Source organism: Mustela putorius, unplaced genomic scaffold (genome assembly GCF_011764305.1).
Source record: "Mustela putorius furo isolate JIRA1106 unplaced genomic scaffold, ASM1176430v1.1 tig00000480_pilon_pilon_pilon, whole genome shotgun sequence".
NCBI classification, from domain to species: domain Eukaryota; kingdom Metazoa; phylum Chordata; class Mammalia; order Carnivora; family Mustelidae; genus Mustela; species Mustela putorius.
This window is the reverse complement of record NW_025421397.1, coordinates 7,005,746-7,032,751: the sequence shown is the minus strand read 5'-3', so window position 1 is coordinate 7,032,751 and position 27,006 is coordinate 7,005,746.

Sequence of the window (27,006 nt, the reverse complement as noted above, 5' to 3'; positions counted from 1 at the left end):
TTTGAAGTGGCAGGGGTGTGGGAGGTTGGGGTACCAGGTGGTGGGTATTATAGAGGGCACGGATTGCATGGAGCACTGGGTGTGGTGAAAAAATAATGAATACTGTTTTTCTGAAAATAAATAAATTGAAAAAATTAAAAAAAAAAAAAAAGAAACACTTGACTCAGAAGTGGAGACATCTCACCAACCGTGAGATAGGTGTGGCAGGATATTTCACTGTTTTTATGTTTTCACTTCCTACTTTCTTTTTAAGACCCCAGTCCCTTCCCAGGAGAGTTTCCTTCAGGAGCAATTGCTAAAGCAAAGCTAGCTATGTGAGGGGATTTATGCAAAGAGTAAGGCTGGGTCTGCTGGAAGCCACTGGATGGAGAGAGGGACCTTCAAGATAAAAAAAAATTTAAAAATAAGAGTCACTAGTCTGCTGATCCCTGATCTTGGTGCAAATCTGTCTTCTGGTATTACTCTGGGAGCTGAAAGGACATCAGATGGAAGTAATATATGTATTGTTCAAATATAGAAAAATTTGTTTTTCTCAAGAGAGGCAGGTAATCCATTTAGCCTCCTCTTTCAAAGAACTATTTAGGCTTGGAAAATACAAATAGTGGCTTGGAAAATACAGGTATCAGTGACTAAAGTCTAGCAATCTCTGTTTCTGAATAAATATCCCATATTCTTGTGAGTTCCCAGAAAGATGCTCCCCATCCTCCAAACTTTATTTAATCATAAAAATGATAATAAATATGCTGCGATTCAGGTGGGACAGACCGTGAATCTGATTTAAATTGTTTTAAAAATTGAAGTACTATGATCTCTATCACATTCCCAAACATAGAGTAAGATTTATACTCAATACATATGGATGTGAATATCAGAAAAGACTTTTACTGAAAAATAACAGATATAGTTAGAGTACAAAGTGATAGAATTAGGATAAGATTGACTGAATTTTATGGTACTAGAGGAACAGCACATTTTTTTGCTTGTTTTTTAAATACTTTGTTTAATTTTTGCATAATAAAACTGCCTTAATTCAAACATGAAATACTAATATCTTCCATTATGGACAGATGATTTTCACTCCTCTCACCCTCTTTCCAAGTGCTGTGTGAGTTTCCCCCATCTGTGCAACTCAGGGGGTCTCAAGGTGTATTAGTTTCTCAGGGCTGCTGTAACAAAGCACTGTAGATTGAATAGCTTAGACAACAGAAATGAATTTTTTTGTGTTCTGGAGACTAGAATTCCGAGACGTCAGGGGGTTAGTTTCATCTAAAGGCTGTGGGGGAAAATCTGTTCTATACCTCTCTTCTAGTTTCTGGTGGTTCACTATAACCTTTTGTGTTTCTTGGCCATAAGTGCATCACCCCAATCTCTGTTTTCATGTTCACAACACATCTTGTTTATGTGCATGTTTATCTCTGTCCAAATTCCCACCCTAATGACTTTATTTTAGCTTGATTATCTCTATGCAGACTCTATTTTAAGATAAGGTCTTTGTTTGTTTGTTTGTTTGTTTTTGTTTTTGTTTTTACAATAAAGTTACATTCTGAGTTACTGGGGTTTAGGACTTTTAACACTTCTTTTTGGGGGGGAGGGTCACATAATTTATAACACAAAGGTATCATCAAAGGATGAAAGAAAAACCCCTCTGATGTTGAATTCCTCTCTCTCTCCCAACATATTTTCTTTGATCCCCCAACCCCAAAAAGGGGAAAGAAGAGAAAAACCTTTGCCACCTTCCTCTTGTGATAAATTGCTGTTTCTACCATGATGATCTTTTCTGTTCCATAGGTTGTAAAGATAGAATATGGGGAAAAATAATAAAAAGAAAAATCATCATCACTACTCTAATTTAACACTACATTTACTAGTCTCTTCTCCTTTGAACAGGTAGTTGGTGGAACTATCTCTCCATGACTCTTAGAACGAGGTTGTCTAGATGGTTTTGATTTCATCTCTGCTTTCTACTAGCTGTGTAATTTTAGTAAACTTGTTCAACATTTTTCCTTCGGTTTCCTCATCTGTAAAATGATGAGAATACCAACGTCTGCCACATGGTAGACATGTGATAAATAGCTGATAAGTAGGGGTAGCTTTGAGAAGTAAATGAATCCATATGTGAAAAAAATCTAAAGATCATAATATAACACAGAAGACTACAACCTGAATATTATTCAAAAGAATGCTAAAGCCATTGTTAGAAACTTCTGTTAGTGAAAGAGCTATATGATTGGAGGACATATTTTACTAACTTGTATTGGGTAATAAGACTCTTCAAAGATGGAATACTTAAGTAACAAAATCTAAACTACCTTTTAGAGAAGGTGGATTGGGTTAAAAGAAGGGCATTTATTTGCAGATACCCAAATTTCAGAGCAAAGCTGAATCATACTGACCAATTTAAAACGGGCCAAAGCTGCCCTTTTCTCACAAGTCCTCAATCTTTTCTCTAACTAAATTTCAGACAAATCATCAAAGAATATTTCTTTGAGGAAATGCCAACCTGTTAGCTTGCCTACAGCCCACATTTCTGAGCCTCTAGAATTTCCTCTTAACTCTGCACTCCTAAGTGACAAAGTGATTCTTATTCCTGGTATTTTGTATTTCTTACTACAACTGTGTAAGTTCCACTATAGGTTAGGTAAAATATTGAGTGTAGACCTGGTATAACCTTGTTCCTGTGACTAAATGGTTTATAAAACTAAGTTGCAAAGTAGAATTCTAGAACATACCTCATTTGTAAGTTAGGGATTTACTTTATAATGTTATAAACTTTATAATTGCTCAAAAGATGAGCAATTACTTTATCAAATTGATAATGTATCTTAAAGGTTGAGATAAGATCCTTACAACATGATGCATTTTTTGTCCCCTCCCTCATTCCTTTCCTTCTTACCTTTTTCCTTCCTCCCTCCCTCCTTCCTTCCCTCTTCTGCTGCCTTTTTCTTCTTTTCCTCTCTCCCTTTCTCTCTGTCATCTTGCTTATCTAATCCTTCTATTTCCATTTAAATCTATCTTTAAAAACAACTTACTGTGAAAACAACCTCTGGGAAAAAACAATATTCTTTTTAGGAACTTGTCAGGTGTTCTCTCTATGCCACTTACTAGATGCATGACCTTGGACAACTTATATAATCTCTCAGGCTTCCATTTCTTCATCTGCAAAATGAAGTGGGTTGAACTGGGTGATCTTTTATGTCCTTTTTCCTGCTTTAAAAAGTCTGAGTCTAAATATGGTAACATGGATTTCTGAAGTAGTGCTAATTAGCCACTTTACAATTCTCTTTAAACCTTGGGAAATATTTGGAAAACTAAGGGCCTTAAATATAGATGATGTAAATTAAAACACATTTGTAATTTTTAATGAATGCTTATTTTTAAAATAAAAAAATTATTAGAAACCAGAAAATATAAAAAGTAGTTGAGAAAAATTAGTTGTTTCTGTGAATAGGACATTCTAAGCCTGTGGTCTTCACTGAAGTAAAATGTTTCTACCAAGGAAATTCCATCATTTTATTTGATTTTTATTCAATTTTTGGACCTTGATAGCTGGAGCCAGAATGTAAATTATTAATACTAAAATTAATAGAGATCTATTGCAGAGGGAGTACCAGAATAAAATGATTTATATTGAATTATGCTGATGCTAGTATACTTAGATCTTTCTTCTTTTTCAATTATAGTTTGTTTGTTTTTTCCTGAACACAAGTTTAAATCTTGTGTGACACATAATGCCAAGAGACATTAAATAGTGGCATACCTCTCACACAATAGATTGGTTGAGGTGGGGGGGACATTTAAATATATATAACTATTACCCTCAATAAATGTATATTACATCCTATTAGCCTTAGTGAGGTATTATAATCTAACAGTTCTGCCCCATGTTCACATTAATATGCAAATGGAATTAGAATACAAAATTAAATGAAAATGAAATTTGGAAGCTAATTGACATTTTTGTCACAAAAGCTCAGAGAAACACTATTTATGGTTTAATGGTAAAAGGCTAATGTGTCATCCTACTGAGGGGCCCACATCAATCTCAGCTACAGTTATTTCCTGAAGTACAGTGCAAAGCACTGTTTGTGTATGCAAGTTGCCAGCCTCCCTCACGTAGGTGGTCCCATCACTGTAAACCTGCGCTAAATTGCTACCATCCATTATACACCGTGGCTGCCTGGATGGCTGCCTGGCACTGACTTACACAGGCCATCTATTCCTGTCAGAAATATGATATGTCACTGACAAAAGCTTAATTACACCATTAATTAATAGGACAATTTTCAAAATGCCTTGAAATGCAGCTTGACACTCATTAGTGCCATTTATGAATAATTTCTCGCAGGGAATAGTACTCTGAAGAGCACTTTAAAATGAAATACAGTTTTAAAATGAAGGTAGTTATAAAATGAAGTAAATATGTGGCTAGAAGCTGCTTTCTCCCCACTGTCTCTCAGATATGACCTATTTGTTCAACAGTGGGAAAAGATATTTTTTAAATATTGAAATTATTATTACAGTTTTGCCACAAAATGCCCTATTGCATTTATTTTTGTGCTCACTTTATAAATTCAGGCACTTGTTTTTACTCTTTTAGAATTTTAATTACTTTTTAAAAGCACAACCTGTTTTAAACTTTAAATAATAACAATGCATTAACCACAAAATAGATTTCTCAATATGTCAAAATGAAATGCATCTTTTTTCTTCCCTCATTTTTCTGTATCTTACCAATATCATGTGACAAGAAGAAAAATCAAAAGTGTGAATTCAGTGGGGGTCACAATTTTACAGTTCATTTTTATTTACCTACCCTGTTGATTCTTTGACTCACTAACTTTTTGTCATATTGCTTTTAGGTCAGCTACCTACCAGCTCAGGGTGCTTTGCAGCAATCCATGATAGAAAGTAAAAGAAATTATTTAATATTATGTATAACCATCTCCCCCCAATATCTCTTTTGACAGTAGATCAAGCGTGACTAAATTGTTTAAAGCCACAGCACACTGTGCATAATTAACGCCCTCTTTGTTGCTATTTGTTATTTGGCTTTGGGATTTCTATGATTACTGTACTATACTATGGCAAGCTGGATGGGATTGCAAGGTTAAAGCCAAATTCGTTTCTCCTGAAGGAAGAAAGAAAGAATTACACATCGCAGATAAGAAACTGCAACTGGAAAACAGAGATGGGTGACAGAATGAGAATAAGACCTTTGTCTAGATGTAGATGTCAGTGTGTCTAGACATGACTGGTTTATTGGATGTTACTTTTTATCTCAAGGTTGGCCAAGATAACAAGTCATGATCACAATCTGGTACCTATAAAGTTGAATCAGGCCTTGAAGAGTGATTCTTCGCAGTGTTGAAGGAGGGGTTATCAAATTATCTGGAAAGGTATTTCAAATAGCCTATGCCAGTTCCCTTTGGAGTTTATTCTGCTCCTCTATATTCCACATCCTATCTTTCAGTTCCATGTATGTGTTCCACCACTCCTGCAGTATCTTTTTTTTTTTTTTTTTAAGATTTTATTTATTTATTTGACAGACAGAGAGCACAAGTAGGCAGAGAGGCAGGCAGAGAGAGAAGAAGCAGGCTCCCTGCTGAGCAGAGAGCCCGATGTGGGGCTCGATCCCAGGACCCTGGGATCATGACCTGAGCCGAAGGCAGAGGCTTTAAATCACTGAGCCACCCAGGCGCCCCACTCCTGCAGTATCTTAGTGCAATCTTTTAAAATCTCTCAATTGGATTAATGCAACAAACTCTTTTGTGATTTTCTTGATTCCATGAAGGATAGAGAAGTCCATGGTCAAATGAATTTAGAAAACACTGCACAATAAATCTCCCTCGGTGACATTGGTAATGAATGTCAACACATTAAAACACCATGGAGTTATGAATTAAAGAATTCTATTTAATTGTATTTAACCCAGTGGCTCATTTATGTATTTGATGACAGAGGGTTTGCTTTATGCTCTAAGAAATAAATTTGGTCATGACATTGTGATGCTTAACCCAAAGGCTACAAGTTGATTACAGAATAAATTCCCATCTCCTTGGCATTTTATTCAAGCCTTTTTAATATTTCTTATTACTTGTCCATTCGCAGTTCACACTTTCTCTTTCCTCACATATTTTGTTCAGTCTATATTGAACAAATACTAATAACACTGATCTTCCCTTCTTACTTTTAAGCCTGTGTACTTGTTCTTCTATCTGCATGGACTGTTTTCCCTATCCTTTTTCTGACTATCTTCAGGTTTCAAGAAGCCTACACTGACCACAAAGACTTGTGGTACAATCCCCTGGTATGTGCCTCCATAATATTTTTTGGCTTACAACTATATTTTTTACAAATACAATAAATGTCTACCTTTGATGGAAGGGCATATAGTTTGCTCTACATTATATCCTTAGAATACAACCTGGTGATGGCTATATTAGATTCCGGGTGATTTTTTTTTTTTTTTAACAAAGCATGTAATAATTTGGTTTGCGAGATTGAGATAATAGCATATGATGTATTTCAGTGAAGAGGAAAAACTGACAGTATATATGTATATTTTTTTCTAATATAAGGACCTTGAGCTTTGTGTTGGTTAACCATTAAATAACATAACCAACTGGGTTATCTTGGGCAAGTTAATTAACCTCTCTCTAGATGTTGGGAGGAACTAAAGACGTGGAGAGGGAAACAGAGTAATGAAAAACCAAGGAAGAATACTTTGAGTTTATAGATATAGCAGATCTAATTTCTTCAGTTCCATTTTTATGGCTTTTTTTCTATCTCCAAATTTACTATAGGTCTTGTTTTTCAAGTTAGTGTCTCTTGTTCTTTGTTCTTGAAACCTTAACCACAAGTAGCAAAAGAAGGCAAAATTCTGATGTATTAGTAGGAGAACGGATTTCAATTCTCTGAGGTATGGTCCACTGACATCCTTCACCAGTAGGATGCCCCCAGGGAAAAGAAAAGATGACAAGTGGCTAAATTTTATCTCCTTATAAATAAGACTCTTTTTTCTTTTTTTTGAAAGATTTTATTTATTTATTTGACAGAGATGCAGACAAACAAGGATACTTGCTTGGAAAAAAAAATTATCTATGAAATATTTTTGGCAAGATGTTTCTACAGGTCAGTTAGGGTAAACAGAATCCAGAGTCTATGGAACTGGTTTTCTGGAGAATGTCACATAAGCTATTTAATATTCTAGGACATAAATAATTCCAGAAATGCACCTGACTATGTGAGGGCCCTCACAAACATCATTTAGAGATTTTTATCTATTCTAATAAGCCAGAGGAGCAGTTCTAATGCAGGAATTTAAAACAAAAAACAAACAACAAAAAAAATAACAACAACAACAACAACAAAAATACCCTGAAGACCTATCCTTAGTGTTCTTATCCCATCTCTGCTTTCTTTATCATTTTATTGTTGAAAATGTTTCATAAAGACAGATAATAAGGCTTCTGATTCATCTAATTCTGATTTAAGTTGTTGATCCTGTATTTGCTCAGTTAATCAAATTGTTATGGTTTCTTTAAGCTTCCTAATTATTTTTCTCTTTTACTTTCAAAGATGCTCTTCCTTTCCTATCTTTAACTCTCGTGCCTTAAACTCTGCAATTTTTTCAAAGTTAAAACTATAATACTAATTTAACTGAACTTTTCACATTTTTTATATAGCTATTGAAGTGTAGGAGCTTGGGAAATAGTGGAGTAAGAGAACCCTAACCTCACCCCATCCCATATTTACAATTAGATATCACCCACATCTGAGTAAATAAACCAGAGAGTGATCAGAAGACTGGCAGAACAAAATCCACAGCTAAATATAGAGAAGAAACTGCATCTGATGGGTTAGGAAGAGCAGAAACCATGGTTAAGAGCTGCCCCTGGGAGGGAGGGAGCAATGGGTACAGAGGGGAAAGCACTAGGAGCCAACATGAGATGATGAATCCCCATAACATCTGGGTTTGAAAACCAGAGGTGCCAAATTCCTGAGTTTGTATAACCAGTGGTACTGGGAGCCTGTAGCTTTAAAAGATAACTGACTCAGCAGAGGCCATCCTAGAGGCTGAATGATATCTGGATCCCCATCCTTAAAGAGAAAACAACCATCATAGAGACAACATTGAAGCAATAGTTTTCACAATGCCTGGGGAAAATAGGAGAGAGGTCTGTTTGTAAGGATTTCAGAGCATGTTGGGAGACTTCTCTGGGAACAAAGGAGCTGGCAAACACTGTGCTTCTCCCCCACCCTCCAACAAAAACACAGAGCCTTCTGCAAGAGTTAGGGATACACAGACACTTGCTACCCAACTTGCTAGCAGTGTGCCCCACCCTTGAGTTCTCCTGAGGACTAGCCCACTTTAAGCCTGCTGGCCCCATCCTTGAGTTCTCCTGAGGACTTGCCCACTTTAAGCCTGCTGGAGAAACACACACAAGAGGTAGACAAAATGATAGAGGCAGAGGAATATGTCCCAAATGATGGAACAGGACAAAATCAACTATAGGAGATCTAAGCAAAATAGAAATAAGGGCTATGCCAGCCAGAGAATTTAAAGTAATGATCATAAACATATTTACTGCAGTTCAGAAAAGGGTGGATGACATTGGTGAGACCCTTGACAGAGAGATAAAAAGTAACATATCAAAAATAAAGAACCGTGACAGACTATGGACTCTAAAAAACAATCTGAGGGGATTGAAGTGGTGGGGGGGTGGGAGGTTGGGGTACCAGGTGGTAGGTATTATAGAGGGCACAGATTGCATGGAGCACTGGGTGTGGTGAAAAAATAATGAATACTGTTATGCTGAAAATAAATAAAAAACAAATTTTAAAAATAATGAAGAACTCAATAAATGAAATTAAAGAGAGAAAAAATAATGTATCAAAAATGAAGAACTCAATAAATGAAATTAAAAATACTATAGATGGCATAAATAGTAGGCTACAAGAAGCAGAGAAATGTATAAAAATATGTATAAGAATAGGGTAATAGAAAGCAATCAAGCTGCAGAGACAACACCGCATAATGAGAATAGTCATAAAGAACTCAATGACACCATCAAGCATAATAACAATTACATTTTAGAAATCCCAGAATGAGAAGAGAGAGAAAGAGGGGCAGAGAATATATTGGAAGAGATAATAGCTGGAAACTTTCCAAACCTGTGGAGGGAAACAGATTCAGGTTCAGGAGGCGCAAAGATCCCTCAATAAATTCAACCCAAGGAGGCCCACACCAAGAAACATAGTAATTAAAATGGAAAAAAAAAAGTGATAAAGAATTTTAAAGATTTCAAGAGAAGGGAACATAGTTATATACAAAGGAAACCTTATAAAACTATCATCTGATTTTCCAGCAGAATTTTTTTTTTATTCAGGAGTAACATGATATATTCAAAATGCTGAAAAAGAAAAATCTGCAGTCAAGAGTACACTATCCAGCAAGGCTGTCATTCAGAACAGAAGAAGAGATACTTTCTCAGATGAATGTTAAAACAGTTAATGACTACTAAACCAATCCTAAAAGAATGGTTAAGGAGGAAAAAATTAAAGGAGACTCTGTGAGTAGAAAACAAAAATCATAAGTAAGAGTCACAAAAATAAGAAGCAAATTAAACAAAACAAAACCAAAAAACCACCACCACCAACAACAACAACAAAGCAAGTATATCTGTAAAAATCAGTCTAGAGAAGTACAAAATGAAAGGATGTAAAATATGTCCCAAATATCTGAAGTGTGGAGGGGAGCGAAGTAAAGAATGAATTCAAAATTGAGTGACCATCACTTAATAGAGACTGCTATATGCAAAAGGTGTTATATATAAACCAAATGGTAACCAAATATTTTTTAAAAGTAGAAATGGAAGAAAATAAAGAGTAAGTAAACCAAGTACTTTGCTAAAGAAAGCTAACTAATCATGAGAGAAGAGAGCAAGAGAATAGAGGTACAGAGAGGAACTACAAAAACAACTATAAAACAAGTAGCAAAATGGCAATAAATACAAACATACCAATAATTACTTTGAATGTAAATAGAATAAATGCTCCAATCAAAAGACCTGTGCTGATGAAATGAATTAAAAAAAAATAAGTCCAATCTTTATGCCACCTACAAGAGACTCATTTCAGACCTAAAGACACATGCATACTGAAAGTGACCTTATGGAGAAACATTTATCATGCATGTGGAAGTGAAAAAAAGCCAGAGTAATAGTACTTGCATTGGACAAAATGTGCTTCCAAGTAAAGACATAACAAAGGACAAGAGGAACATCATATAATCATATGCAATCTGACAAGAAGATATAACAATTGTAAATACTTATGCACCCAACATGGGAACACCCAAATACATAAAGCATTTCATAACAAATGTAAAGGAAATCATTGATGGTAATACAGTAATAGTAGGGGGCTTTTAACATCCCACTTACACCAATTAATAGATTATCCAAAAAGACAGTAACAAGGAAACAGTGGCTTTGAATGACACTCTAGACTAGATGGATCCAACACATATATTGAGAACATTCCATCCTAAAACACCAGAATGCATATTCTTTTCAAGTGCACATGGAACATTCTCTAGAATAGAAGCCATATTAGGCCAGAAAACAAGTCTCTACAGTTACAAAAATATTGAAATCACACCATGCATCTTTTCTGACAACAGTTCTATGACACCAAAAATCAACCACAAGATAAAAACTTGAAAAGTACACAAATACATAAAGGCTAAATAACATGCTATTAAACAATGAATGGGTCAACTAAGAAATTAAAGATGAAATTTAAAAATACGTGGAGACAAATGAAAATGAAAACACAATGGTACAACATCTTTGGGATACAGTAAAAGCTAATCTAAGAGGGAAATTTTTAGCAATGCAGACCTATCTAAAGAAGCAAGAAAAATCCCAAATAACAATCTAAACATACATCTGAGGAACTAGGGAAAGAATGACAAACAAAAAACCCAAAACTAGCAGAATAATTAAATAAATAAATAAAGATAGATTAGAGCAAAATAAATAAAAAACAATAACAACAAAAAGTTGATGGAACATATCAATGAAACCAGCAGCTTGTACTTTGAAAAGATCAAGAAAATTGATAAACCTTTAGCCAGACTCATTGGGGGAAAAGAAAGAGAGAGGACTCACATAAATAAAATGAGAAATGAGAAGGGAGTGATAACAATTGACACCACAGAAATATAATAGACTGTAAGGGAATATTATGAAAAACTATATGCCAACAAATTGGATAATGTAGAAGAAATGGATAAATTTTTAAAAAATATGTAAAATCAGTAATTGAAAAACTTCCAGCATGGGGTGCCTGGGTGATATAGTCACTTACATGGCTGACTCTTGATTTCAGCTCAGGTCGTGATCTTGGGATCATGAGATCGAGCTCCACGTCAGGCTCCATGCTCAGCATGACGTCTGCTTGAGATTCTTCCTCCTTCTTCCTCTGTCCCTCCTGCTCCTGCTGTGTCTCTCTAAAATAAATAAATTAATTAAAAAACAAAACAAAACAAAACAAAAAAAAACAACAACCTCCCAGCAAACAAAAGTCCAGGGTCAGATGGCTCCCCAGGCAAATTCTAACAAACATTTAAAGAACAGTTGATACTTATTCTCAAACTATTCCAAAAAAATAGAAGAGAAAGGAAAACTTCCTAATCCATTCTATTAAGCCAATATTATCTTGATATCAAAAACAGATAAAGACACTAGGAAAAAATAGAACTACAGGCCAAACTCTGATGAATGTAGATGCAAAAATCCTCAAGAAAATATTAGCAAACCAAATCCAATAATACATTAAAAAGTTATTCAACATGATGAAGTGGGATTTATTCCTAGATTGAAAGGGTGTTTTAATATTCACAAGTTAATCAACATGATACATCATGTCAATAAAAGAATGGAAAAAAATTTGATCATTTCAATAAATGTAGAAAAAGATTTGACAAAGTATAACATCCAGTCATGAATAAAAATCCCCAGCAAAGTAGGATTAGAGGGAACAAACCTCAACATAATAAAGGCCATACATGAAAATCCCACAGCTAACATCATCCTAAATGGGAAAAAACAGAGCTATTCCTCTGTGGTCAGAACAAGACAAGGATGTCCACTCTCACCACTATTATTTAACATAGTACTGGAGGTTAACTTAGTAGCCTAGCCACAGAAATCAAATAAGAGGAAGGAATAAAGGGCATCCAAATTGGTAAGTTAGAAGTCATACTTTCACGATTTGTAGATGACATAATACCATACAGAGAAAACCCCAAAGATGCCACCAAGAAAATACTGGAACTTATCAATGAATTCAGTAAGATTGTAGTATACAAAAATCAGTGTACAGAAACCTGTGGCATTTGTATACATTAATAATGAAGCAACAGAAGGAGAAATTTAGAAAGCAATCCCTCTTACAATTGCACCAAAGATGATGAAATCCTTAGGAGTTAGCCCTCTTTAATCAAGGAGGTGAAATACCTATATTGAAAACTACAAAACACTAATGAAAGAAACACTAATGAAAGATATTGAACATGGCACAAATAAGTGGAAATATATCCCATGCTCATGGATTGGAAGAACAAACATTGTTAAAATGTCCATACTACCTCAAGCAATGTGCAGATTTAATGCAATCCCTATCAAAATACCAACAACATTTTTCATAGAAGTAGCACAGACAATCCTAAAATTTGTGTGGAACCACAGAAGATCCCAAATAGCCAAAACAATCTTGAAGAAGAAAAGCAAAGCTAGATGAATTACATTCCAGATTTTAAGTTATACTACAAAGCTGAAGTAATCAGAACAGTATGATACTGGTTAGGGGGGAAAAAAAAGGTACATAGATTAGTAGAAGAGAATAGAAAGCCCAGAGATAAAACCGTATTTATCTATATTGTCAATCTTTAACAGAAGAGGAAAGAATATGCAATGGGAAAAAAGCCTCTTCAACAAATGGTATAGGGAGAACTGGAGAAGAATGAAACTGCAAAGAATGCAACATGCAAAAGAATGAAACTGGATCAGTGGCTTACACTATACACAACGATACATTCTAAGTGGATTAAAGACCTAAATGTGAGATCTGAAAATGTAAAAATCTTAGAAAAGAGTACAAGCAGTAATTTTTCCAACATCTGACATAGAAACTTTTTTCTACATATGTCTCCTGGGGCAAGGAAAACAAAAGCAAAAATAAACTTGGGACTCCGTCAAAATAAAAAAAGCTTCTGCACAGCAAAGGAAATAGTCAACAAAACAAAAAGGTAACCTACTAGATGGGAGAAATATATGAAAATGACATCTCTGATAAAGCATTAGTATCCAAAATATATAAGAACTTCTATACCTCAACACCCAAAAAACAAATAATTGAATTAAAAAGGGGGCAGAAGATATGAACAGACATTTCTCCAAAGACATGCAAATGGCCAATTGACACATGGAAACATGCTCAACATCACTCATCATCGGGAAAATGCATATCAAAATTACAATGAGATAATCACCTCGCACGTCTCAGAATCGCTAAAATCAAAAACACAAGTAACAAGCGTTGGACAGAATATAGAGAAATAGGAACATTGTGCACTGTTTTTGAGAATGCACTCTTGCAGCCACTCTGGAAAACAGTATGGAGTTTCCTCAGAACGTTTAAAATGGAAGTACCCTACCATCCAGTAATTGCACTATTGCATATTTACCCAAAAAATACACAAAGAAACTAATTCACAGAGATTCGTGCACCCCTAACTTTATTGCGCCATTATTTTCAATAGCTAAATTATAGGAGCAGCCCAAATGTGCACTGAATGATGAATGGATACAGAAGAGGTGGGGTGTGTGTGTGTGTGTGTGTGTGTGTGTATAATATTCCATTGTGTATAGTGTACGTATATACATACACAATGAAGTAATTACCGGTTTGTCTGTGTTTTTTTACTCTAGAAAGTAGTGCTAATCGTCAGAAGTTTGGCATCAGCTACTTTAAAACAGTGTTTTAGTGTATTTTAAATCAAACTCATAAAAAGACCTTCCTGTTTACATATTACATCCCTTTGGGACTTCTCAATCCCTGAAATAAGGTCATTAAATAAGTTAAATAAATAAATCATTAAAATAAGAGGAATGGAACACCTGGGTGGCTCAGTCCTTAAGCATCTGCCTTTCGCTCAGGTCATGGTCCCAGGGTCCTGGGATCGAGCCCCGCATCCGACTCCCTGCTCAGTGGGAAGCCCACTTCTCCCTCTCTCACTCCCCCTGCTGTGTTCCCTTTCTCGCTGTGTATCTCTCTGTCAAATAAACAAATAAAATCTAAAAAAATTAAAAAAAATAAAAGGAGCAGAAATAATTTCATTGTAAGAAGGGGTACTGATACGATAGATAATAAGATATCTCAAAAATATCTTAAAAATTAGAAGTGATGATGCTTACAATAAATGATTGCTGACCATTGTTATGTCTTAAGCACTTAAGCACTTAAAGAAGATTAAAAAAATAACCAAGTCATATGGAACATATATAAGTACCACATATTGAGATTAGTTCTTTATAAACACTAGCTAATTCATCCTTGATTTTGAGGGTTTTTTTTTTTTTAAAGATTTTATTTATTTATTTGACAGAGAGAGATCACAAGTAGGCATAGAGGCAGGCAGAGAGAGAGAGAGAGGAGGAAGCAGGCTCCCTGCTGAGCAGAGAGCCCAATGCGGGACTCCATCCCAGGACCCTGAGATCATGACCTGAGCCAAAGGCAGCGTCTTAACCCACTGAGCCACCCAGGTGCCCCAAGGTTTTTTTTTTTTTTTTTTTTTTTTTTTTTAATCTTTATACTGTGGATAAAGAATTTTAGACCCTGAGAATTTCATTTCCTTCAGCAAAGCTTAATAGCTAGCTAGTAATAGAATTGGAATTCATATCTACATCTTTCTGAATCCAAAGTCCATGCAGAAATGTAACCATTAAATTCTCCAGTTACATTATACTGTGCATTAAAAATAACATCAACACATTCTCAGTCATGGTTTTATTTTAAATATCCTAGTGACTTGTTTGAGTACAGGATAATAGAAAGTGCTGTAGGTAAGAGTCAAGTCTGGATCTTCTGGTACCAAATCACATGTTCCTTTAAGCATTCTATGTTCCTCTCAACTCAGAATCAAGTAATCACAGATTTGGAAGGGGCTCAAAGCATCAGCTAATAGACATTCTTCTCTGGGCATGATACCTGATATAAAATGTTGTCCAACACCACTGCCTTCTCACCCTTTGTTTTTCTAGGTAATGTGCATCTCCATTTTGTAAACCAATGATCTTTTCTGGTGCTTGCTCTATGCTGCAAAACACGATAAAAGAAACAACCAAACACTTAACATTTTACAAATAAACCCATATTTTTTTTCTAAATGAATTGTTTGTAAACTAAATAACTAAAAGCAGTTTTGTGATTTACTGGAATACATTATCCTAACCACATTGTCCATGGTCTACTTTTACCCCAAGGCAATTTTACTCCCCTTTTGTTGTGTTTCATTTAGTTTTCTTTATCATATTTATGTGTTAGCAAGTCATTGCCTGTTTGTCCGCTTTAGGAGAGGACAAAGTATTTGGATTACTATTATGATTTGGGGAATACAATTTATAAAATTTTGTCAAGGCGTGGAGTCACACCAGTCCCTAAGTTAGTCTCTCCCTCCCCCTTGTTTTGTTTATTTATTGGTTTTATTTAGTACCTTAGCTTGGGGATTAGTAGAGAAGGGAATTTAGAAAAGAAGCTGCAAATAGCATACTTTATATCACTGGCAGATTCTTCAGAGACTTGACTTATTAAAAATATATGCATATTTTTATATCTGAAATTAAAGACTAAATTTACCACATAATGTTCCTATTTCTGTTGTACAATGTGAATTTATAGATTATTGATCAATATTGTTCTACATTTTAATCTTCAGCAGCAATTTGTCTATAGTAAATTGTTCCCATTTCATTTCAATTAATTCTGTAAAATGGGGACCATGCATTTTGACTTTAGTCTTCAGTGAGGGATGGCATGATGATTAATAATGTCTATAATATTTTCACTAGGCAATTGCAGGTGCTGATCTTAATTATTAAAAGGAAGAAAAAATAAGAATGTATAAGGCAAGTATAATATTCCTTAAAGTTTACCAGATATATGGTAGGATATAATTTATTGTATGTTACACTAGATAGTACCATATCTACTTCAGTGGCATGTCTACATTATGGCATTATGTTACCTTCATATAAAATTTCACTGAACTAGAAGTAAATGCCACCAGTTCTTTTTTATTCTTGAGATGTTTTGATTGATTCTTTGTTTGATTATAATGCATTAAAGTTAATAGATTATGTAGTGGGGAAGAATACTCTACTTGCAACCATCTTTTATTATCAACTGTGTAACTAGTTAACCTTGGACTCAATCAGTATTCTTGGGATTCCATTTTACTTTCTTGAGTAACAGACCTGCCCTGCTAGATACGGTGGGATATTGTAGGGAATAGTTACATGACATCTGTGTTGTAGAATTATCAGAGATAGTTGAAGAGGAGCTTATGGAGTTTGAAAGCCTGAAAGGGTGTGCATACTGAAGATTACGTAATTAAAATCTAGCAGAATAGATGTATTTAGCCTTGTGGATAGAGACTTAAATCCGGTGATATCAAGTTTTCTAGAACCCTAACGTCCTATTTTTGTTGAATTGTAAACAGAGATAAAATGTAAAGCTGGAACAAACAAACAAACTGGTCTGTAGAACCTCTTTTATTTTATTTTATTTTATTTATAACTTCCTTACACCATATTTCATGGGAGAAGCTGGGATGGCAAGATGGAAATGTTAAATAAAAGCCCAAAAAGTCACTCGTTGCCAGGTGAATCTAAGACAAACTATGTGCAGCAAATGATGCTGACAGGTCCTGTTCCATGAAAGGTAATTATTGTTTGTCCTAAGAATATATATGTCATGGGCTGTATCTGCTTGGCTATGAAAGGGGATATATTTTTTCTATTTTTTGTATTTGCAATCTTTTAGGGTGTTGCCTGTGATGTATACCACACTCTAGTTTAATGCTTATTCAATAATAAAACTGTTCTCTTTCTTTACTATCTTTGTGGAGATGTTTTCTGAATTGGGAAAAGATTTTCTTTTTAATTATATTTCCCAGCAAACAGCAATGTTTGTGTGTGTGTGTGTGTGTGTACATATGCTCATTTTGGAAAATACCAAAGAAAGAAAAAATGAGAATAGTTCTGCATTACATCTTTACTGTATTCATTAAAAATATCTAATCTGTTCTGTTAACTGATGCATACGTATAGAACCCATTTCCCATGGATAATTAGTTAATAGTTCGATGTCATACTTTTATTTAAGGAGATGTATAAAATTAAAATCCTCCTCCTTTTTTTAAACATGTATTGCCACATTTTCCAAATGTTGCCCAAAGTCACAATTAATATAATCTGCATTTTAAATAGTACCATTACTTACCAGCTGTCATTGAAATAAATTTCTGGCTCAAGATGGAACTACTCCTGCCCAGGTTGAGACATCAGTAAACTGAAACTTAGATAACTTTTGTGTCCCTGTAAATGCTGTACTTGACCAGAAACATGGTATATCCAGTCAACCAGTGCCCAGACAGCAGGTTGACTCTGGGCTCTGAATTTAACTCTTGTTTCTTCTCACCACAGGTTGACTATATGTCCCCAGCAATCAGATATTTTCTATTTGTTACTTCTTTCTTCATTATCCTATGATAGCTTATTGTTTTTTGCCCCATTTTGCAGTTCTCCAAATGGAGACTGTCCACTGCAGGAGGAAGTGTTAAATAGTTTGTATCACTTAAATTGGTCTTCTTTAATAATTTTTAACACTATTTAAAAAGACATGTATGTCCAATCTAATGTTGATACATAGATGGGAACTGTGCTAATATAGAGATTCAGGAAATTATAATAACCATTATTATAGTGGTTATTTTTTTTATAGAAAAGTAAAGAAATATAGGATGGCTGTGGGTGGAATTTTAAAATCTCAATAAAAGTTGCTAATTGCAAAAGCTAAGATGGGACATAAGAAAGGCTGTTTCTAAGGTTACCGTATGTTACCATCCTGAATTAAATACACTTTGGAATACTTTGGAAAATATTGTATTAGAAAATACACTTTGGAAAAATTCTAGTTTTATGTAATAGTGTGTGACTGACTATAGGCCATGTTTTCTTGTTAAAAACAAAACAAAACGAAAAAATTTGGAGAGGACAGTTCAAAAAATAGTATTGTGTTATAAAACCTGTTTAAACATCTAATGTATACAACTTTTTAAAAGACTAGAAAGTTCCAGTTACAAATTGTATGTTTACCATACTTTTATCTCTTTCTCAGAATCCTGTTAAAAAGAGGGATGGGACAGATAGGACACATCTATTATTTTTGTAAACCTTTTAAATTCAAATTATTGCATCTTTTGCAATGATTTGAAACATCATTGCCAGTCCCTTGTCATTTCAATTCAGTTGTCATTTTCTCAGACTATCAGTTGTTTTTTCATGGCTTTCTCTTTAACCTACAAGTTCTTGTGGACTATTTAATCCTTGTTTATCTTGGATTTCTTTTTTTTTTTTTTTAATAAATTTTATTCTTTGACCAGTGATATTATGTTACTTTTTGAGGAATGACATATGACTGAAATGGAATGACTAAAATATAACAAAAGAAAATGTCAGTTTACAAAATCTTCAGACCTAGAATTAACTTCTTTGTGCTCCCTGAGTCTTGGTTTGATTTCCCTCATACCAAGAATCAAATGTTCCTGTAAAAGTTAAGACAAAAGACAGCTTTGGGTAAACTATCATTTGAATTAATCTTGCTGATACTTTTCTGCAGCCTTTAAGTTTTCAAAGGATAGATATATTTTCTTTATTTACCATGAAAAGAACTCATTTGTCTCTGTTAAAACTCACATATATGGCCCAAACAGTGTTTTCATGGGTTTATCATTTGGTTTAATGAACACAGTTTATGAACTGAGGAGTACTTACCTCTATCATAATGTGCCTACATTATCAATTCCATTATAAATGTATCAGCTGAGAAACTGATATCAGCAATAAGTTTGTTGTTCTATTATAGAATTAACTTTAGGATCCAAAAGGCTTAGGCTGCATGCAAACTTAGTATGCCTAAATATTATCTTTAATAAATTTAACTCTTTTGATGTTATTCCTCAAAATTTTAATGTTTATTTCTTTCACTTTTTTGGTGATTTAAAATAGTTGAAAACTGCAAAAGAATTTTTTTTCAGTTTTCATTAAGTTCTTGGTAATAAAGGCAGATTTCAAGGGGATGTACTTCGAAAACATAGTATTGATTGAATTGGCATATATATATTCTAAAACACAGTCTTGTGATTTCCCTAAGAGTCAATGTCAGTAGGGCCATTTGGATTTGACTAAAAACATTTAAAATATACTTCCAGTAGTTTTGATATATTGAGTTAGGTAAAGAAAGTAGAGTAGTAATAGTCTCCAAAGAAATCAAGTACTTTTCAAAACAAAAATTCTGGATCAGGAAACTAGAAATTTTGGAGTCTGTTTGGTAGGGCCCAAATCAATATATTGAAGAATCTATCTTATTGGTCCTTTGCTTTTCTCAAATATTTAATTTGAAAATTTTAAATAAACAATAAGAGCCATTCTCAAATGATCACGTGTAAGGAATATGACACTGACACTTCAAAAATATCTATTTGGCCATTTGATCTCATATTTAAAAACTATAGCACATGCCATATTGAAATATGTATTCCTGGAGAGTAGTCCCTCTGAAGAAGAAATAGTATGTTTGGACTGGAAAGACCAATACAAATTATCACCCTAAATCTTTTGTACCTTGCAAAACCTAATGGAATATTTATTCTTTTTTTTTTTAAGATTTTATTTATTTGTTTATTTTTTTAGCGAGCATGTGAGCAGGGGTAGAAGCAGAGGGAGAGGGAGAGATAGAATCTTTAGCAGACTTCATGGTCCATCCCAGGACTCCAAGATCATGACCTGAGCTGAATCAAGAGTCAGACACTCAACCAACTCAGCCACCAAAGGGCCATTGGAGCAGTCATTCAAATCTATCAATATCTAAAAGATAACCAGCACCTTGTTAAACTATTTAAAATCATAATCAAAAGTTTCTAATTTTAAAATAGATAAATTAGAAATATTTTTGAAATATAATAATATGTTATGCATTATTAAACTTAATGAGATTTTTAGCAAGTGAATTAAAAATAAGAAGGTAGAGTTTTCATTTTTTAATTTATGTTTCTATGGTATTTTAATGCAATGAACATGCACAACTTTTATAATTAGAGAAAAGATACATGAGGAACTGTGTGAAAGTTGTATTATTTTAAATAGTACTTTATATATTAAAGGGCATAAATATATAATTCTGAAGAAATTTAGAAGTAAAAGAGACTACAAAGCCTTTATGGTGAGATCTTCCATGAAAATTTGCTTTAGATTTAAGCAATGTGGAAATTCGATCTCATAATCAGAGAAGATGACGTTTTATCCTGAAGCTTTACTGAATTTAAAAGTCATTCCAAGGATTCAGTGTCATTATAGGAATATCAGCTTAGCCAGGTTGTACCAATGAAAATGAGATTCATACCCCAGAGGCAAACATTGAGGAAAAAAAGAAATAATTTTTTTAAGGAAAAAGCAGACCATCTCCAGGAGGGCAAGATACATTATGTTCTTGACCTAAGAAAGTTATAGGATAAAGGCTTTTTGCTGAAGGACAAATGTAAAAAGAAGACATTGCAAAAATATTATTTTTCAATGGGAAAATAAACTACCCAGAGACCTAACAAAACTCAACTGACCACAGGGGGCCATTCAGTCTGAGACAGATTCCTACAACTAGAGAAGCAGAACTAAAGTCAGTCAAAGGCCAGAGATCCAATCAGAGAAATGTCATTTTGAAAAATAGTGAGAAAAAAAGTACCATGTGAGCTTGGAGTTTCAGAAACTCCTTGGCATTTGCCTGGATAAAAAAGTTAATGGCTTTAACAGAGATTTCTATTTATTTATTTATTTATTTATTTATTTATTTATTTATTCGTTTGTTTGTTTGTTTGTTTATTTATTTATTTAGACAGATAGTTTCAGGGAAGCCCTAGCAGATAATGAAAGAGTAGGGAAGGATGTGAAGGAGTAGTCTTTGGTGATGAGAAGAGAAGGGATCCAGAACAAATGTGGAGAACATTTTCTTCATTTTATCAAAAGATGAGATCGAATACACAGGGGAAGATAAAAGCAAAATAGTAAGCTAGAAGTGGAGAAGTAATTACATGAGGGGAAAGGGTACCAAGTACAGGTGCTAAGTCAACACTGAGGACAGTGGAAAATTAGGAGAAGAGAAAAGAAATAAGATCAATAGATACTGTTGAAAACCACAAATTTGCTCTCCATGTTATGTGTGTCAGCATAGAGCAGGAAGTTGCATTTATGATAGGAAAGTTCGAGGGTGGAAGGAAAGCACAGATTTGAATATTTACAATAATTAACCTAAAATCTAAAATAGATAAAGCGAAGGATGAGGAATGTTTGTAGCTGAAGAATTGAGATAAGGTTTTTCTAGTGCAGTTTGATAGGTTGCCTGTCTTGATTAGGTTGGAGTATGGACTGGGAGCGGGCAGGTTGTTAAGACACCTACCTAACAAGCTCTGTAACTCAATATAGTTTCCTAACAGTATTGTGTATTTTCAGTTCATGATGGAAGATGGGCAACCTTAACAGAGTACTTGTTTGATTGAAAAGTACTTAAGCCAGAATAAAGTGCTGTGTTAGTATTAGTCCTGCAATTTACCCTGTCTGTAGCTAAATCCCATGCAGAGGTACCATATTCTTCATTAGTGTAATAATAAAAACCAGGAGGACTTTTTTTGTTGTTGTTCTTTGTTGTTGTTTTTAATAAAGCATTAGCTTTGCCCTCAACTTTATGGATTTTAGGCTACACAGATCTTTTAGTATGAAACATGGACTATAAGTGATTCAGTTACTTGCTAATGATATCAACTTTGATTTCTCCACCACTCAGGTACTCTCAAAAGTCTCCTGATAGAGCTGATATCTGAGAGCATGAAAAATAGGTTTGCTCATGTTGCCTCAGAATTCTCTAAGATTCTTTCTTGTATTAAGTTAGCTCACTGGAAATTATATACCTGTACCACACTACTCTGTCCCACCCCTATTACAAAATGCCTCTGTGGAACAACCTCTATTATTTATATTTATTGATCACCCAGAGATAGTATTAAAGCAGGAAAAACAGGGAAATGTCTCTGTTATCAAGAATATGATTGATTTGAAGGCTCACTGCACCACTATGCTAATGTGTCTACTGCAGATCACCTAAGAAGCCTATAAATGGAAGGTTGTATTTCTCCTGATAGCTTGCTTTACTTAGGGCTACTAGACAGTGAAAGTTTACTTACACTGTAGGCTGCTTCTATGCCCTGTTTGCTCAGTTCCTGACCCTTTGCCCTTGTCTTCTCTTTCTTTCTTGTTTTCTTGCTTATTTTTTTCTATATTTAACATAAGACTTCTTAAATTGATTTTGTAACTGACAGTCTACCTATAAATAACATAGTAAACCAGCCAATCATTCCTTGAATCAAATTAGCTTAGTCAAAATAATTCTATTGGTTTATTTCTGTATTGTTAATTTTGTTTTTTGTTTTGTTTCATTTTTTAGGTCTTTATTTAAATTTCAGTTAGTTAACATTTTAACATGAGTTTTAGGTGTACAATAGAGTGATTCAGCACTTCCATACAATAACCAGTGCTCATTACAAAAAAATGCACTCCTTAATCCCCATCACCTGTTTAACCAATGTCCCCACCCACCTCCATTCTGGTAGTCATCAATTTGTTCTCTATAGCTAAGAGTCTGTTTCTTTTTTTGCCCTGAGCTCTCTCTCTCTCTTTTTCCCCCTGGGCTTTTTTGTTTTGTTTCTTAACTTTGAGTTTCTTAACATATGAGTGAAATCATAAGGTATTTGTCTTTCTCTGACTGGTTTATTTTGCTTAGCATAGTACTCTCTACCTCTATCCGTGTCACCCCAAATGGCAAGATTTCTTTTTTATGGCTGAGTAATATTCCTGTGTGTGTGTGTGTTGTGTGTATGTATGTGTGTGTGTGTGTGTGTATATATATATATATATATATATATATATATAGTGCAGTTTGATAGGTGTATATATATATATATATATATATTTCCCTTTATTTGTTCATCAGTTGATGCACAGTTAGCCTGTTTCCATGGTTTTGCTATTGTATATAATGCTGCTATAAAAATCGGGGTGCATGTGCCCCTTTGAAATTGCATTTTTGTATCCTTTGGATAAATATCTGGTAGTGCGATTGCTGAATCATAGGCTAGTTCTCTTTTTAACTTTTTTGAGGAACCTCCATATTGTTTTCCAGAGTGGCTGCACCAGTTTGCATTCCTACCAACAGTGTAAGAATGTTCCCTTTTCTCCACATCCTCTCCAGTACCTGTTGTTTCTTGTGTTGCAGATTTTTGCCTTTCAGGCAGGTATGAGGTAATATCTCCTTATAGTTTTGATTTGTATTTCCCTGATGATGAATGCTGTCAAGAGTGTTTCCATGTGTCTATAGGCTATCTGGATATCTTCTTTAGAAAAATGTCTACTCATACCTTCTCTTCATTTTTTTAACTGGATTATTTGTTTTGGGGGTGTTGAGTTTTATGATTTCTTTATATATTTTGAATACAAACCCTTTATTATATATGTTATTTACAAATACCTTCTCCTATTCCAAAAACTGCCTTTTGTTGACTTTTTCCTTCACTGTACAGAAGTTTTTATTTTGATGAAGTCCCATTAGTTTATTTTTGCTTTTGCTTCCCTTGCCTCGGTAAATATATCTAACAAGAACTGGCTATTGCCGATGTCCAAGAGGTTACTGACTGTGTTCTCTCCTAGGACTCTAATGGTTTCCTGTCTCACATTTAGGTCTTTAATCCATTTTGAATTTATTTTTGTGTATGATGTAAAAAAATGGTCCAGTTTCATTCTTTTCCATGTTGCTGCTCAGTTTCTCCAATACCATTAAAATTTGTTCAAGAGACTTTTTCCCCACTGGATATTTTTTCCTACTTTGTAAATGATAAATTGAGCATTTAGTTGTGGGTTCATTTCTGGATTTCTATAATTTCTTTTGGTATATGCATCAATTTTTTTGCCAGTACCATACTGGTTTGATTACTACAGCTTTCTAATATAACTGGAAGTCTGGAATTATGATTCCTCCAGCTTTGCTTTGCTTTTTCAATGTTACTTTGGCTATCTTGGGTCTTTAGTGGTTCCATATAAATATTAAGATTGTTTGTTCTAGTTCTGTGAAAAATACCATTGATATTTTGGTAAGGATTGCGTTAATCTGTAATGCATTAAATCTTGCTTTAAGTAGTACTAACATTTGAACAATTTTTATTTTCCAATTTATAAGCATGGAACATCTTTCCATTTCTTTGTGTCATCTTCAGTGGCTTTCACCAGCGTTACAGTTTTTAGAATACAGGTCTTTTTCCTCTTTAGTTAGGTTTATTCCTAGGTATCTTTTTCTTTTTGTTGCAAGTGCAAATTGGATTTTTTCCTTCATTTCTCTTCTGTTGCTTCATTATTGGTGTATAGAAAGGGTTTTCTGTATATTTTCTTATGTATAGAAAGGTTATTTCTGTATGTTCATTTTATATCCTGCAAGTTTACTAAATTCATTTATCAGTTCTAGTTGTTTTTTGGTGAAGTCTCTAGGGTTTTATGTATATAGTATCATATCATTTGCAAATAGTTAGAGTTTAACTTCTTTTTTTTTTTTTTTTTAAAGATTTTACTTGTTTATTTGACAGACAGAGACCACAAGTAGACAGAGAGGCAGGCAGAGAGAGAGAGAGGGAAGCAGGCTCCCCGCTGAGCAGAGAGCCCGATGCGGGACTCGATCCCAGGACCCCGGGATCACGACCCGAGCCGAAGGCAGTGGCCCAACCCACTGAGCCACCCAGGCGCCCCTAGAGTTTAACTTCTAATTACCAATTTGAATGTCCTTTATTCCTCCCTCTTCTTTGATTTCAGTGACTAGGACTTCCAGTACTATATTAAATAATAGTGGTGAGTGGACATCCTTGTCTTTTTCCTGACAATAGAGAAAAAACTCTTGGATTTTTTTTCCCCATTTAGGATGATATTAGCTGTGGGATTTTCATGTATGGCCTTCATAATGTTGTGGTATGTTCCTCTTTTTTTTTTAATTTTTATTTTTTATAAACATATATTTTTATCCCCAGGGGTACAGGTCTGTGAATCACCAGGTTTACACACTTCACAGCACTCACCAAAGCACATACCCTCCCCAATGTCCATAATCCCACCCCCTTCTCCCAAACTGGTATGTTCCCTTTAATCCTACTTTATTGAAGGTTTTTATCATGAATTCATGTTCTACTTTGTTGAATGTTTTTTTCTGCATCTATTGAAAGGATCATATGGCTCTTAAACTTTCTTTTATTAATTTGGTTTATCATGTTGATTGATTCACAAATATTGAGCCAACCTTGCAACCATGGAATAAATCCCACTTGATTATGGGGAATTATTTTTTTAATGTATTATTGGATTTGGTTTGCTAGTATTTTATTGAGAAATCTTGAATCTGTGTTCATCGGGGATATTGGTTTGTAGTTCTCTTTTTTAGTGGTGTTTATCTGCTTTTGGTATCAGGGTAATGTTGTCCTCAGAATGAACTTGGAAGTTTTCATTCCTTTTCTATTTTTTGGAAATAGTTTGAGAATAAGTATCAACTCTTCTTTACAGGTTTGGTAAGATTCCTTTAGGAAGCCATCTGGCCCTGGGCTTTTGTTTACTGTGAGATGTTTTATTAGCTGATCAATTTCTTTACTGATTATCAGCCTGCTCAAGTTTATGATTTCTTTCCTATTTTGGTAGTTTGTAGTTTCTAGAAATTTATCTCTTTCTTCCAGATCACCCAATTTGTTGGCATATAATTTTTCATAATATTTCATATAAATGTTTGTATTTTTGTGGTGTTGGTTGTGATCTCTCCTCTCACATTTGTGATTTTCTTTATTTGGCCCTTTTCCTTTTCTTTTTGATAAGTCCGGCTAGGAGTTTATCAGTTTTACCATTTCTTTGAAAGAACCAGCTCCTGGTTTCATTGGTCTGTTCTATTGTTCTTTCTTTATTTATTTGTTTCTGTATCATTTATTTCTGTTCTGATATTTATTATTTCCTTCCTTTTGCTGGCTTTAAGCTTCATTTGTTGTTGTTGTTGTTGTTCTTGTTGTTTTCTAGCTTTGTTAGGTATAAGTTTAGTTTTTGTATTTAAGATTTTTCTTGCTTCTTGAGGTATGTCTATATTACCATATAATTCCCTCTTTTGAACACTTCTGCTCCATCCCAAACGTTTTTCATTTCTTTCCATGTGTTTTTTTTTTTTTAATTTCTTCTTTAATTTCCTAGTTGATCCATTCATTCTTTAGTAGGGTGTTTTGTAGCCCCCATGTATTTGTGGTCTTTCCAAATTTTTTCTTACAATTGACTTTAAGTTTCATAGTGTTATGATTGGAAAATATGCTTGGCATGATCTCGGTCTTTTTGTCAAGGCCTGATTTGTGCCCTAGTATGTGATTTTTTTCTGGAGAATGTATTCAAAACAAATGTGTATTCACTGCTTTAGGATGAAATGGTCTGAATATATCAATTAAGTCCATCTGGTCCAGTGTATCATTCAAAGCCACTTGTTTCCTTGTCAATTTTCTGTTTAGGTGATCTGTCCATTGTTGTAAGTGGGGTGTTAAACTCCCCTACTATTACTGTA